The sequence below is a fragment of the Agelaius phoeniceus genome, chromosome 5 (assembly GCF_051311805.1).
Source record: "Agelaius phoeniceus isolate bAgePho1 chromosome 5, bAgePho1.hap1, whole genome shotgun sequence".
NCBI lineage: Eukaryota > Metazoa > Chordata > Aves > Passeriformes > Icteridae > Agelaius > Agelaius phoeniceus.
Window position 1 is genome coordinate 24,428,148 of NC_135269.1, and position 16,888 is coordinate 24,445,035.

Sequence of the window (16,888 nt, forward strand, 5' to 3'; positions counted from 1 at the left end):
GCTACTAGAACTGTATCATTTATGGAAAAGCAGGGTACCAAGCCACAGTAAAAGCAGTCCAGCAGAGCCAGCTACAGCCCAACAAGGAGCAAGAGACCCATGCTCACACACCCTTTTGCTATGTGTCCTTGAGCAACACTACACCAAAGGGTGTTAATTGGTATTGAGATTATAAACCAGAGTTTCTCCATTAAATTGTCCATTGAAACTTCATCACAGCAGGTGGACTATCTAGAATTGCACCTGGACCTGCACATTTCCTAACTCATGCAGAAAAAGACACAGATGGAAGGTATCTTAATCCTAGTTGGCATGTCAGTCAGTGTTTGTCACACATCAAAGGAACACAGCTTAAGCAAACCTTGGCTTGACACTCACTCTGCCACTATGTCCTGAATTGTGCTGAAAGTGCTGCTTGTAGAGCCATATTGCAAACTGTATCAGAAAGCTGATTCAGCTGAAATGGAATTTTTCATCTGGATCAATTCCTCTATACAAGGCACAGCTGAACCAGCATGGTACAGTGGAACACCACCACAAAACAAAAATAATTTTAAAAAAAATTTTAAAAATCAACAATTTGGACAACAATTCTGTTAGTCCAAGTAGAGCTGCAGCTCAAAGGAAACAAAACTGGGATGAGCCATTATGAACAATTAAAATGCATTTGGTAAGTCTGTCTTCTCCTTCCTCCACATCACCTCCACTTCAGGCCAGCACAAGACTCTGCAATGACACACAACAAACCAGGTGTAAAAGCCAGTCTTCTGGTTCACACTCTAGCTAAGTTGGTGCAGTTCCCCATGCAGCATCACCAGTCTTTGTGCCAGGGCTTCACAAGGACAAAAGCAGCTGATACCATCAGTACATCCAAACATCCAGCCTCTTCCAAGAGAACTCTTTCTCAGATCAGAGTCAAGTTTTGGTATGGAACACATCCCCACAATTAAAAAAAGAAAAAAAGGCATCCAGTCCTCAAGACTACAATAAAAGCTATAATTGGGTGAGTTTGATATAAGTTATGTTCAATTAAAAGTCTGACGAGGGCAGAGAGGGATTTGAAAGATGCTTTGAGGATTTATAAACATTCATGCTACAGTATTTGGAAGTCCTGTGAAAGACATGGAATCCTTTTCTGCCAACCAACATAAGTCTGTTTCTAGACTTCCCAGACAATTATACCACTCTATAACTGTCACTGTAGAATGATCAATCAGATGGTTACACACTATTGATATCTAGAACCTAATTAAAATTTTACAATGTTTGTTTTCCTGTCATTTCCAACCAGACTAGAAACTTTCCCATAAAGAAATGTGCCATGCCATGATCTTTAAGTGAGTCATCCAGAAGCTGATGGACAGTATTAAGAGCTAGTATTTCTTATGCTCTATAAGGATTTCAGATTAAGTACCTTCAAGGATTTGTATTTGTTGCCTTACCAGGCAAAAGCTTTCTATCATGGCATTTTTCTACTTTTAGGCCAGCTGCTTCTGGGACAACAGTGGCTGTGATACCCCAGATGTTCTACAGCAGCAAAATCATCTTAAGCAAGGCCCTTAAGTCCTCCACTGTCCAGCTGCTCACTTCTGTCCCTATACTGCCCCTTCTTTGACTGGGGAATCTATTTAGCTGAAAACTAGACTTTATTTCCTGAGTATTCAATAAAATCAGTTCCCCAGTCCATTGCCAACTACACACCTAGCTGTGTCACCATAGTGCATGTGTCCATATCCAACATAAATGTTGGACAGATTAAATCATTTAATAATGTCTTAAGATGACTGCTACCAAAAGTAGCTATCCTGATTTCTTTTTTACTTCCTTGTGCCTTATTCTCCCTCAGGATAACAAAGTTTTTGTGTGGCTGGCTGGCAAGCCAGATCAGCAACAGATGCAGATTAAAACTAGTAGTGTACATGTACAACCAGGTTGAATTGAGCACAGAGCAGTTCCTTGATCTGGTTCAGCCTGTGCTGGCTGCCAGGAGGTGAGGAATGAGCAGGCTGGACTGCTCCTTTTGTTGGCAGTGCCAGTTTAGTGTCTAACCAGAGGATGTGGTTGTATGATACAGCTAAATCGGTCTAAGCTGGCTCTTGCCAAAAGGGAAGGTCTTGGATTCACGCCTTTGTTGCTTCCCTGTGCCAACATTGGTGCTTGTCTGCCCTTATGATGGGATGATTAATGGAGCTAAAATGACAGCAAACTAATCCTAATCCCATCTCCCACTCCCAGTTTACTTTTCACTAGTTTACTGTTGGTCAGAGAGGTTTCCATACTGTCTGTGTCTGTTTTGTTTCCCTCTCACCTCACGGGCGTTGAGCTATCCTTCAGTGATCCTGGATGAGCAGCTTTAACAGAAACTTCTCTAAGTAATTTTGTCATATGGTAAATATGTAAAGCAGAATATGTTTTTACCAATGACTAAGCTAATCAGGTTTCCTGTATGTTTACTGTGATATGGTGCTGCAATGGCAAGAGGATGCACTTAAACAGCTACTATGTAAAACAAGTTTCAGAGCAGTACAGTCTTTGTAGTTTGCAGGTGTGATAAAGGGAAGAATTTTCAGAAAATTCTTCATGGCTGTGGTGCTTAATCTTATACCTTGTGCAAAACTGACTCTGTCTTGTTTGTCTATCTGAAACTGAAGTATTTAAACACCTTTAGAAGTTAGAAATGGACAAAGATTAGTTACTTACAAGCAATACCACTGTTTATCTTCAGCAGACCTGTTTCCTCCCAGGTGTCATGGTTCATGCTTGTATTGTTGTGACAGTGGTTTGTACTTTATAGCAACATAACTTAAAAACTTCTGGCTCATGAGAGAATGCTATTGCCCCTGCATGACTTTGGAAATATTCACATACTCATGGTATAATTAAGATTTTGACAGTCAGTATTTAAATGAAGCAAGGACTATCACCCTTTCCGTACATGAAAACTGAATAACCAGAGTAAAACATAGAGGAATTTTAACTTAAAATTAAAACATAAAAGAAATTTTAAAATGAGTGAGTAAAAATCAGAGAGGCACAGGGAAAAGAACACAAAGCAATGCAATTCCCAAATCAAGAAAGGACACCTCTCTGAACACTTTCCCTTGTTTGCATTATAGGACCAAGTTGCCAGGGCAATAGAAATTTCCTACTGATTTAAGAATTGCTAAGCAACCTCCAGCACCTAACAGCAACAGCATGTGTGTGCAGCTGGGCTATTTTGAGTAGACAGGGCGTTTTTTTATTTTAAACTTATGAGCAGCCTTCTGTTAAATTATCATGCCAGCTGAGATCAGCCAGCCAAGAGGCAATCTTGGGGCAAAGTGGCTTCTAGTGGACAAATCTTTGAAATGAGTGAGAAGACTGGAAGAGAATGCCATGACATGCCCAAAATCAACTATATCCCCCAGGTCATCACAAACTAAAAGAATAACCCAGGAGAAGTGAAGTTTACAGCAGGTGGAAGCAGAGGCACATTAGCTTGAGAAGTTATAACAATCAGACTGAGAGGTATCTTTAGATATCAAAGTCACCAACAGGAAGACCTACAAAGGTGTATTTAAAAAATTATTTCATTTCCTGTCAATCAGCTTAACTTGGGCACACAACTGTTGGCAGAATTATTTCTCCATTTAATTGAGAGCCAGCATGATGACACTGGCCATAAAGAATACAAAATAGAGTCAGCAGTGAGGCAAACATGACAAGGACTGTATCCTGGAAGAGGTACAGTTTTGAGGACTTCTTCTTCAGGAACCACCTTAAGTTAAGAAACTAAACTATGCAGACCACTAAAAAGAGGCCACCTTAGATTATGAAGTTTTATTTTAACACACACATTCCACATGCATTTGACTCCTGCAAAATGAATCTGTCATCAGCTTCCTTCACTTGCACAGTAATTGGGAGCAGCGATGCGCAGAGGGGCAGAAGCAGCCAAAAAGTAACCAAATTCATTCTGGATTAGAAGCAGTGATTTGGAGGTGTAAATTGTCCATTTTGCCATGATCACAAGCCACTGCACTGCAAAGCCTGTATTATAAAGGCAAAGACTGCAACACTTGCGAATGAAGACACTGGTAAACACAGATGAATACAACTTTATCTGAGTTAAAGAACTGAATCCATATGTAGGCTGTGCTGACAGCACTGCAGTAACAGAGGATGTCTTTGAATCTTCACTCTCTCTGCTACCACCTCCAGCAATCCAGCAGTACAAGAGTCAAAATATGCTTGGGCCAGCAAGAAACGTTATCAGACAAAAGGCATGAACAGCTGCATAGAGATGTGAGGACTTAAGGGAGAAAAGATGCACATCTAGTGCAAAGCAATCAACTGCATCATTTGTGCTGTACACAAACACAGCCTTGCACATGATTTTAACAACCACTCATCAATTATGGTATTTCTCAAGCCCTAAATATTTCCTTCATAAAATATTAACATTTGCTTCACTCCATCCAGCAGTGATAAAAAGTTTTTAAGAGGTCTTGGAAAATCATCAATAAACATTAATTTCTCAAAGCCACAAATAGCAAGCTAAGAAAGGCAGTTCGACATTCCAGCTATTTTTTAAGAAATATTTTTCATTCTTCAATATGTATTCGGAGGAACTTTGTGGCTTTCAAGCCCATGGAACTTTGGGTACACAGAGAACTGATAATACCAAAGCTAGTTTTGAGATTAGCAATTATATTTAGAACAAACAATCCTTGCTGGAAAAAAAAAATGAACTCTCCACCAATTTCTGGAGTTCTTACTTTAGTTTAAAGCATGAATGAGGACAACATCCTTCTAATTTCAGAGGATGTTAAGCCTCAAACTGATGAAGTTCTTTATAGACACCTAATTCTCTCATACCTCTCAGAGTGTTGAATGAATGATCTAGTTTGTGAGACTGAAGATGATAGCTACTGAAGAAATAACCATTTTTGATGAAGTTCAAAGAACAAAAGAGAAAAAACAAAAGTCATGTTCAGGTGTCATGTGTCAGTGGGTACTAATGTATTTTAGGCCTTGGTCATGATAGAGTTCAACATCATAACTGAAAGAATAATTCAGCCTACTGCTATCAAGCTGTTGGTTCCTGCTGCTTTTCTTTTGTCTGATCTAATGACTGTGCCCCCACAGGGTGATTCAGGTCAGCCGAGCCAGCAGACGATTCACTCAGCAAAACATCAGAAGCCATTTTTTTCCCGGATCAGTCGGCTGGCTGCACAATCACCAGCTCTGATGCAAAGGAAGAAGCAGGAGTGCAAGGCTGTGCAGAGGTTTGACCTGCCTTTGCAAGAGCAGCACACTGAAAGTTCAACTTAACTGTAATGTCAAAGAGCACACTGAAATATCTAGCAGTGGTGCCAACTTAGGCAGCCTGCTGCACATTCCCACTCTCATACCTTCCTCATTGTGAGACCAGCATAAATCTTACAGAGACAAAATGTACTGGACCAGATGAAAAATAATCTAGGGAAAAACACTTCTTTCCAGCAGGATGTGTTCCCCAGAGTGGCTCACCATGGCCACAAAAACAGCTATGCCAGCAAAACAGAGGGAGCTGAGAAAGGGAGCAAGCTGTTTGAGCCTGCACTGCTGCCAAAGAAATGCATGATGAACTGCAGTGTGTTTAGAACAGGATTGCCTGCTTTCCACTACCTTCTGACTGGCTGGCTCCCTTGCAATCGCTGTCTGATGCATCTTTTAAAATTTCCTTCATGTTAAAGGCAAGGCATTCCCCCTCACCCCATAGGAGCAAGTAGTGGCAGCAATGGAATCAGCCAGCAGCAAAGGCATGTGGCAGTGGGTGCCAACAACCAACAGAACCAGGGAGGCTACAGCAAACTAGAAAAGGGAGTGCTGATGATCTGCAGCCAGATGTGAGCTTTGACTTGAAAATTCACAGCTGAAAAAGTATGAAGGAACTCTTGCTGAATATGGATTTAGAGCAGACTGGGATGAGAAAGTCATTGGACAAGAAAAGCATAGGAAGTAAGGCCTCAGACAAAAAAATACACTTTCAGACAGAAGAATTGAAATTTGGGTCTAGAACTGAATGACACAGGGCATAATAAAGTGGTGACTTAGGCAAGGCAGGAAAGACAGCTCAGAGAACAAATCTAGACTAGAATAAAAGAAAATAAATTTTTTAAATGTATAAACTTTTAACAGGAAAGGAAGAATTAAAACAAAGATAAAGTAGTTACATTTCAGTCAGTTCAGTTCCTGGCACAAGCACTCACTGCAGCACAAAGCAGCAGGCAAAACTGAAAACTTTAGAATCTTAAGGATTTTTTGGCAAGGTTTTTTGGCAACTTACTTTTGTGTGTCTGAGGAAGTAGTTTTACAATTTATCTAACTCAGTCTGATCACAGGCTGTGACTGAGATTGTATGTCCATATTGTATCACCACACCACAATTTGAAATTCTCACCTTCTCTCCCCCAAGCAGTGACTCTGCAGCCATAGAGCAAGTCAATTCAGCCTGCTGTTCTGATTGAAAGCTACACCTTGATACATGCTTGTTTTCTCATTGTGATAGCAATCTGAACCCTGCAACCATAGATTCCTCAGATCTCATTAAAAACAAAAAAAAACCAAAAAAAAAATTAAAAAACCCTAAACCAACAAAGAAAGAAAAAAAAAGAAACAGGGAGCAAGACCCACTGAAAAATGACAGCTTTCAGTTACCTCATGTGAAGTACAGTGTGAAACCAAAGCCTGAAACAGTCTACAAGAAGTTTTCTGTCTCCAGTGACGTTCTTTGACAGTATGAAACTGTATACAAAAATTCAACCAATCTGAATTGGTTTTGTCTCTCCTCCCTGTCAATGGCCACTGGGTGTGGAATTCAAACTTCTTTGCATTTATTGGCATCTTCTAATGCAGCTACCCAGCATGACATTCATTAAGTGGAAGGCCCAGCAAGTGATTTACTAGATATTCTGTTCCCTTTTCCCCTTACATCAGCTGACTTTCCACCCTTGGAGTTCCCCACTACTGAAAACAGGTAAGAATTTTCTTCAGTGATTAATAGAGAAGCTAAGACCAATATTACTGCCTTAAGCTAACCAGTTTATTGAAAAGAAGTAGCAAGTACTCCATAACATGGAAATCTAAACAATGTGAGTAAAGACCATGGTGTAGGGATGGGGCAATCAGAATTGGCATAGGGATGGGGCAATCAGGATTGCTGCTGCTCTTTGCCAATTCAAAGGATACCAAATTCAACTGCTTCTTTCTCTGAAAGAAGCCTTACTAATTGCTCAGCAGCATAGAAAAGTGCACGTGTGCTGCTTATACTCTTGACACTATAAAGCCCTTGCTGCACAGCTGTTACACTAACACAAATTCAAAATATTTTATCTCTAAACAATACTATCCCTCCCTTTTAGTGACTACAAGCAATTTTCATGTCAAAACCTAAGAACAACAGGTGCAGACTAAAGACAGAAAAAAGGACACAACACATACCTTACTCACAGTTCCCACGGACAAACCCAGCTCACTTCCATGCCAGCAGCTCTCTCCCCAGTCCCTGAAAGAGAAAACAGGACACAAATATTCAGAGATTTCAAAACAAACAACCAAACACAGCCCATTTTCTCCTTTAAGAGTAAGGTGCAAAGTCCTTTATCCATGATTCTTTTTAAATAGAATCCTTAATTCATTTGGTACACACTACAGAAGCTGGATTGAAATACCATTAAGACTGCAAGGCTGGTATACACACACCATGCTACTTGCAGAACAGAACTTTTATTTTAGGACTGCTGCTTTGTCAGTTCTGAAGAATGCATTGTTTGAGATTTACTAAGGCAGAATATTCACCAAATCATACACTCAATTTTCTAGTCCCTCTACTGAAATCATTCTTAAACATTTGGTAGTAGAACTTGGGAACTGTTTTAACTAGTTTATGACACCAGGTTATACATTCACACAAAAACAGGGAAAAGATAAAAATATATTACAGACATCTGTCAAGACAGCAACTGGAATCCCATTTTGGAGGAGGGGGAAAAGAATCATCCCATGCACCTGAAAAACTCATAAATGTACTGAAGTAACACTCCATTTTCTTTGGCAATACAGTTCTAAAAGGCATACACAGTTCTAAAAGGCATACATAGTTCTAAAAGGCATACACAGCAGCACCTTACTAGAAAATAATTATTTTGGGGGCTGTGGAAGACTGTTGTTTCAAATGGCAATAAAAAGGGTCAGAAGTTGCCATACATTTACTCCTACTTCCTTAGCCACCTTAAAAAAAAAACACATCATAAAAGTTTCTATTCCATTTCCTCCTCCGAGTTTTTCAGACTTTAGGGCTTCCTAGACATCAGAACTACAGTCAGGATGCCATGGTATTTTGTTAAGAAGATATAATAAAAAAGAAACAGGCACCTCCCTAAATACGAACTTCAGACCAGATGGACTTTGGACATAAGTATTGACATAGTTCCACTGAAAAAGAAAAAAAATTGTTAAAAAGTAGTATAAGCTATCTTCTACTTCAACATCAGAAGGAGTAAGATCAGTTCGACTGATTAGTCTTGATGCTTGAACAATAAGCACAACACAAAGTGAGAGTTTTCTGACCCCCAACAAATAATTTTGTTCTGTTTACACTGTTTTTTTCTGTTTACACTGTTTAGAAGGAGATACAAGTAATGAATTGCGCACCTGCTTGGTCCACTCTCCTCCACTTAATTCCACTAATTTGAAGGAGAAGGGATTTACAATACTGGTACCAAAGGAAAAAAAATACAACAAGTAAGGACACCACTACTTCAGAAAATTCTCTTACAGAGAATGTTCCTATTTTTCTCTCAAAAAAGTGTGCCAGCACACATTAATCATGGCTCTATCACAGAATCAAGGAGTCATTCTGCCACCTCTCACAGTATTTGTCATCAAGTCAATATTTAAAATTACTTACAACTACTTAATTAATTTAATGTGAGAACTCATAATAAGTAATTATTTTTCTTTAATAAAGCAGTCAAACTGATACAACTGTAATTATAACATAATAATGATGCAAGACTACACAATGAAGGATGTACTTACAATGTACTTTTTACAGAACTGCAGATCCTAGATTTCCTAACAGGCAAGGCAAAAAGGCCTCAAGAAGTCAAGGAAAGTCTTCCACAAAGATAGCAAACAATTAACCACTGTTAAGAGTTTGCTATTCCAACATGATGAACAAGGTACCTGAGGATTTAACCAAACAATTTTGCCGGAACAGTCTTCTTGACAGCATGAAGCACATAACATCACAATTTAGTTGTGATGATATTGGTTCTTAAGTCATAATTTATAAGTGAGTGAAATTTATCCATCTATTAAATCTTGACTTGAAGATTTAATATATGGATAAGTTTTTGGCATAGTTTGGTTTTGAGTGGGATTTTTTAGTTTGCTGTTGTTTTGGGATTTTTTTTTTTTTTTTGGAGACTCAGGTATCCCTGAAACCACTTTTCACAACAGGGAAGTGTGGAAAAGTTAGAGATGCATTTCATTTGAAGACTTCTGATGGCCAATCACTAATTTCCAGTAATCTTGGTTTGCTGAATATCATCTTCCAATTTAGGATTGCAACAGCACTGATAAAGCTGAACAATCACCATGCCGCTCCATTTAGTTTCCAGCACTTAAGATCCATGTTCTCCAGAGCCTCAGTTGAGTCAAGACAAGTCCAACAGTGAATTTTCTCTTGATCTGCCTGTCCTGGAATAGGGAATCTGCTAATTTTCTACAGAAGTGAAACCCCATAACCAGTCAAAATAATCTCTGTATTTTGACTGGTTGTATATCAGTATATAATGATATATAACCAGTCAAAATACAGACTGGTTATATATCAGTTATACACTGTATATCAGTTATATATATATCAGTTATATAACTGTATATCTTCAGTGCATTTTTTTCCTTGCCTTAGCTTATTTACCTCTCCTGACTTTCCAACACTTTCATTAGCCTTTTCAGGAGCTTAGAGATCCTTGTTCTCCCATTCAAATATCATCCTCCCAGATATCAGACATTTTTCTTACTTTCTCTACTAAGAACTAAAGTTTTATTCCAGATACTCTGGCCAATAAAAGGTCAACTTTAAAACTTTTAGTTCCATTTGCCAACAAAGTTCCTGCTCAGCCTGAGACAGTTAAAGTATTGCATCCTGCAATTTACTGCTTGGTCATATGAACCCCAAACAGGAGATAACTGGCTTGCAATAGACATGAACAGTCACCAATATTTTTTCCAATATGTATGTGCTATTGAGGTAAGAGATGCTGCAGGTATAACATATTCCTGTCGTTATTCTTATTCACTCACTTCATGGAATTTCAATCCAGCTTCAAGAGGAGAAAACAGAAAACCCAGACACACCCTGCCTTCAAAATTAACAAGCCAAACTTCACAAATATTTAGCAGAACAGCCTTACAACTGTAATGAAAGACAAACTCTTTACTGTTCCTTCTATGCTGCAGTGAGTGAGCAAAGATTAATCTGATAACTGAAACATTTTCTGGCAAAATTCCACAGTTAAACTGCTTTTGCTATTCTTTGCCCACAGCACAATCAAAACATTCCTCCAACACTCCTTTTTCCTCTCACTGCAGTCAATGCAGGCAGAACTCTACTGTCCTAGATTTTCTGAAGAAAAAACAGAGTCATCTCTAAGAAATGCAGAAGTTTCATCTTGCTGATAAACTCCTCCATCCAATGGAAAAGTTTGTATGTCAGTGTTTACATGTTCAAGCCAAATGGCTGCTATTCCAGTGATTACAATGGCTTATTGCCTTCACTGGTGACTTGGAGGTTCAGCATGCCTGAACAACACAGAAACTCACTGACATGACTCGTAACTCTGATCAGAACACAGCAATGCAGAATTCATATCCCACCCTTCCAACACCCAGACTGTCTCTCAGATGGAGGCATTAAAAAGATTCAGACTCAAGTGATCTGCTCCTGTAAATCCTATCCAACAAGACACATGAGAGCGAATTTAGAGACAGTTATATTAGGCCTAACATTAACATAGCCCTACCGGTCATTCAGAGAAAGCTCTCATCTGGATGCAGGTCCATCTTGCACAGTGCAATAGAAATTAAGTTACCATGTGGACTGTAATCACATAATTCTGCTGGGAAATTTCTTATCTTGCTATAAAAATCACAAGGGAGGGCAAAAATGGTATTTTTTTTAAGTCATTCAAATAGAGTCTTTCAATGGTTTTCTCCAGAAGTGTCTGCCTGAAGGAGGAGAAGCTTCCCTGTAATTGACAGAAAGTGAATCCTATCTCATCTTTGCTCAGAGCTGAACCATCACACATATAAACAACTGCAGAGCGAAGGAGTTCGTAATAACATGGCTATGGTTGTGTGTAAAGGATGATCTCATCTGAGTCAGCCTAAACAGGGTGTCAGCCATATGGATCAGTTGTGCAATGAAGATATATCCTCAGTGCTCCACTAAACCACAGGAAGGGGAGGACTCAAGGAACCACACATCCCCTCCCTGGTGTGTCTATAGCTAGTTGTAATTGCCATATATTACAGGAAACATTCATTTGAGGTTGAAACAATCTGTGATGTAGACTGTCCCAGACCAAAATTAATTTCACAGAACTAGACATATCATTTCAGTCTCCTGTTCCCCTAACATGAAGATACTCAGAAGATGATGTGTAGTCAGCACATTGATTTGCCTCACCGGAAGATGGCAAAATAGGGAAGTTTCTGCACTGCTTTATGCCAGGGCCGCCTGCACTGAGGTACATACAAATTTCAATATGCATCCATGGCAAGCAGAGACAACAGCAGCAGCAACTTCTGACCCTGTCCAGGAGAAAGTTTTTCTTTCAATGCCAAAAAGGCAGCCCCCAGTGATAAGCTGTTAACAAATAACATCCTGGCACATGCAGCAGCAGCTACTATGCTTCCTTTGCTGTACTCCACAAAAACTCTGCTTTTCTGGATCAGCAGGGCTCAAACAAGCTGAAAAGGGGAGCACCAGTTAATTAAGAAGGATAAGCAGAAGTAGTCGACACTAGTTTGCAGCAGGAGAGCAAAAGCAGATGGATGGCATGAGGTTAAGGCACAGAAATCTCCAATTAGAAGCACGGCCTTTAGTTTTCAAGATTTAAAAAGACTGGTGACTCTATGTTAAATCTCACCTTCTTGAAGAGATGTTATCAATATGGCTGTGTGCCTAAATCCAAAATATTTCTTCACACAAGAATAATGATGCTGCAGACACACACACAAGAAAATGGGGGAAGGAAATGGAAAGGAATGCTGCACAAACTAAATTCATTACATCAATCTCTGAAATACAAACCAAACTAATTTAAACAATTACATTACCTCACTAAGTGACAAATTCTAAGATTTATCTGCGTGGAAAGTAAGTGTTGTGAATAAGAAATAGGAAAGGATCAAAGGAAGTGAAATACTGTTAGCAGCTTTGTTTCTTCGCATCTGAAAACAGAGGATGAGACTGAGGGCAGATTCCCGTACAAGCTGCATGCACTGCTCGCCCTCTGCAAGGACAACCCACATTTAACTATCTGAAGGCTCTGACTGACCAGTGTGGCACATCTGAGTCTGGTAATGAAAACTGTCCTCAGCCCAATGCCATTTGTTTCCCCTGAAGAAGCCACTCAACAGTGTTTGGACCCCAGAAAGCATTCAGAGGCTGGGAGGTAAAACATACATATTAACCACACACACAGCATCCCTGAAAAACTGAACAGAGTATCTGACAAAGAAATTCATTTCTGAATTCACACAAACTCATCCATTTCATCTAACACCCACACATAAAAGAATAATCATAGGAACAATTTTAAACTATAGTTCCTTTTAGCTGTACTCTTTCTAATGCACTCCTCCACTCCAGCTATGCATTCCTGCAGCTCTCCCCCGTTTTTTATTTGGGAGGTCTGAGGGGGAGAGGAATAGAACACACCCAGATTAAAAACCAGGTCTCTAACCTGGCCTAGCATGCAGCTCCATAGACTCCATATCACTGCTGAGGGAGGTGACAGCACATGGTGGGGAGGGGGAAAAAGGCAAATGGGAATAGGAGCTGTTTAAGACAGCCCCACCACTAAAAGAAATGTCTGTGTAACCACATCCTCTGCTTGCAGTCTCAGTTCAGTTCAGCAAATATGTCCAACAGGAAATAATTAAATTTGGCTTTCCCAGAGTAGGTGTCTGACAGTTTGAAACTGCTGAACAATTGCTTTTTCTGCTTCCTCTCCAACAGTTTCTCAGGAAAAGACATTGACCCTCAGGACACAACTGATCAAAAAAAAAAAAAAAAAAAAAAAAAAAAAAAAAACCCCAACTTTTAGGGAAGAGCTTTGTATAACTGCAATATGATTTGTTAATTATTACCACTTTTTACATGGAGGAAGTAAACTGTACTCCTCAAAAGGAATCTTAATCAAATACTGAGTTATCAGTAAGTAAACAGATATTGAGATAGTCCAATTGTATTATCTACAACGCAGGAAGGACAGCTGAGTATAGAGAGAAAAGGCAGAAGAGTGTTGGAGTGCCCATAAATTGAGCTTTTGAGGTAAAAAGCATATAAGGAGACACCCTGCACATTCCAAATGAGTGCAACAATTATTCTTGTGATAATGTTTTGATACATCATAAGAATTCATCTGCTTTCTGCTCCATCATCCAAGCCTTTTTTGTTCTGATATTTCTCTATCTAGTACAGCTGCTGTTTTCAACACCAAATACCATACAGGAATTTAATCACGGCCTAATAGTGAAGGAAATCCAGTAGGGATTCCTATTATTATCATTACTATTATCATCATATTAAATTAAGGGGTACTTTTATTGCCTGAATGTACATTTCACCTGGAGGTTCAACGATGAAAGTCTGTGAAAAATGCTGCTGTTTTGCCATGCCAGTAGAAGTCAGCATTACAAAAAACAAAAACACAAGCAAGCACTCCTCCTCAAAACTAAGAGTTTCCCATTATTTCATATCCAAGAGGAGGAAAAATTAAAGACTGCTTTTGGAAAAATGCCACATTCTCTTAGTTCTATGTCAAAATGTCTTCTGTACTCCCTTTTATTTCATGATCTGCTTCTTGCCTGAAGATCTGGAAGCCTTCTCCCACATGATGATAGGAGTGGATGGCCTCAATTAAAGAGAAATTAAAGCTCCTTCCACAACTGTTAGAATCAGTGAACACAGCACTGCTCACATTTTGTACAGAACAGTGTGATGCTCAAGAAGCTGTAACTGGCAATATTTCACTCTTTTCCAGAAATCACATTTGGTTTCTAAATTTCAAGTGAGGAAGGAAAGGAAAGGGCTCAGCAAGCCAATATCTGGAAATTAAGAAGGGCAAATCTGCCTACTTGGGGAAAGCTTAAGGCATTTGCTTTTAGCCCCAAGTCTTTTTCTCCTTTCAGCAGAAAGCACGAATCTGAAGAACAGCAAAGGAGTTCACAGTCAGCTTCAGATCATACACTTATTTTAAATTCTATTATTAGATCCTATTTAATCACAATTATTAGATCACTCATTAAATCACTGCAGCAAATGGGAACAAACTGGTGTCCCTGTCATTTCATATTCAGTAATGACTGAAATATTTTTGGAAATACTTCTGAAGATCTAGAAGCATTACACTTCTACCAGTTCAACAGTATGGATCTTACAGAAACCTAGTGAGGAGTTTTGTGCAAGCAGCAGATGTATTTTAAAATCAGTGGTGGAAGTTCATTTGTATTTTTATCTGAAAACCAACACACAAATAAAAAACACACTTCCAATAAGTCAGCTATGCCACAACTAGCTCTGATGTCAAATACCAATTTAAAATAAAGACAGAATGTTGGGATATACACATCCAGCCCAGAATAGCTACATTTTATATTTTCCAAATATTCAGAGCTGTGTCTTCAGATCCTACCAAGAAACAAAAAGCACATTTTGGGTTCCAAGACACAAAAAAGAAGCGACAGACTTAAACAGAAGCATTTTTAATGTCTTCAAAATGTATTTTCTATGGATAGTAGATGAAAATGCACTTTCACAGCACAGGCCCTGATGCTGTCTGGACAAAAGATACCAGAAGGGGACTGCTATAAGCAGCAGCAAACCTGCAACCCTTTATTCAGCTCACTCAAGGCTCCTTTTGTAAAACAGAGCCACACAGAACCCTATGAACCCAAAGTTTGCATGGTGCAGAGTAAGGCTACACAGATCCAGACCATAAAGGTCTCAGAAGGATTATATCCACTAGCACACACAGAACTGTCAGTTTTCACCCGTGATCAGGGGAGACGTGAAATTACAGAATTCCAGTCCTCTTACATACAAGAATTTACGGTCACAGAGAGGAAGACAAACGGCTGGGACACGCGGCTGTTACCTCAAACAAGCACCCAGCCACAGCACGGCCAAGCATCTTCCCCGCGGGGAACTCGCCCGGCTCAAGGCAGCACGGTGCGGGCGGCAGGACACGGCGGCGGCGGCCGCCCAAACCCTGCGAGCCCCTGTCAGCGCTGCCCGGCCCCGAACGCCGGAGAGAGCCCCCAGAACCGCCCCCACCGACCCGCTGAGCTCCCCGGACCCTTCTGAGGGGGAAGGGCGGGAGGGGCGCAGAGCGCTCCGGGGCAGCGGGGACAGCGCGGGGCTCCGGAGGGGGAGCGGCCGTGCCCCGGCGCGGGGAGGCCCCTCGGGGCAGGCCCGCGCCCACCCTCCCTGTGTCTGCCGCTGGCACTCCCCGAGGCCACCCCGCAGGTCCCGGTCGAGCCGGAGCTCCGCGCTCACCTGGTCACGGCTTCATCTCGCCCGAACCCGCCCGTGCCCGTCCCCGACGGAGAAGGCGCCGCCCCCGCTCCCGCAGCCCGGCCGCGCCACCGCCGGCCGGCGCCTCGCAACCGCGGAAGCGCCCGCCCCCCGCCAGCCCCGCCAATCAGAGCGCAGAGCTGCCTGTGAGCGGCACGAGAAGCGACCAATAGTCCACGAGCACCTGGGGAAGCTAACGGGAGAGAGGGGTGTGCGCCGCCTGACTGACGGGACTCTCAGCCAATGGAAAGGCAGAGGTGAGGTCATCGCGGGCGGGGCAGAGAGGGAGGTGCCTGCTGGGCGGGGAGGGGCGGGGCTTCGCCCTTAAAGACGCAGCGCCGCCCTCGTGGCGCCGTGTGGTGTGAGGGTGAGTTAGTAACTGGGGGCGGGTCACAGCCACGGGACAGCCTCTGGGAGCTTCGGGTTCCATGGCGAGTCAGGAATATTTTCCTTTCCTTCTCCCGTATTTTCGCCCAGCACCGCCCTCCCCTGATCCTTGGGATGGGAGTGGGTAGTTCCCGGCAGAGGCTGGATCGTAAGTGCTGCAAACTAAAAGCAGCAGCGTGGTGATTGTTCGGCTTCATCATCGGCCTGTCGCAGTCGGAAATCAGGAGATAACATTCAGTGAAGCAAGTTTACTGGAAATTAGAGATTGTCCAGCAGAAATCTTCAAATGAAATGCATTTCTAACTTGTCCACACTGTCATGTGTGAAAAGTAATTTCAGGGGTACCCGAGTGTCAATCCCAGAACAGCCAGCAGTGTGCCAGGAGTGTGCTGCTCCCACTGCCCGACCTGGGACTGACCGGGAGCCGGCCTGCCAGGGTGCTCTGCTCCTTCTCTTGGAGACCACGAAGCTTCCAGATGTGCTACAAAGCCAAGAAAATAAATGGTGCAAGTGGGTGAAACGTCCATAAGGAAAACTTTGGTTAACTGCGGTGGGGTTGTGCAGAAAATAGAGGAATGATGGCATCCCTGAGGAGCAGGGCAGGGGACCATAGCTGGAGTGTTACAATATCATTATAAATAGTCAGTGCACTTCACCTGCAGCGAT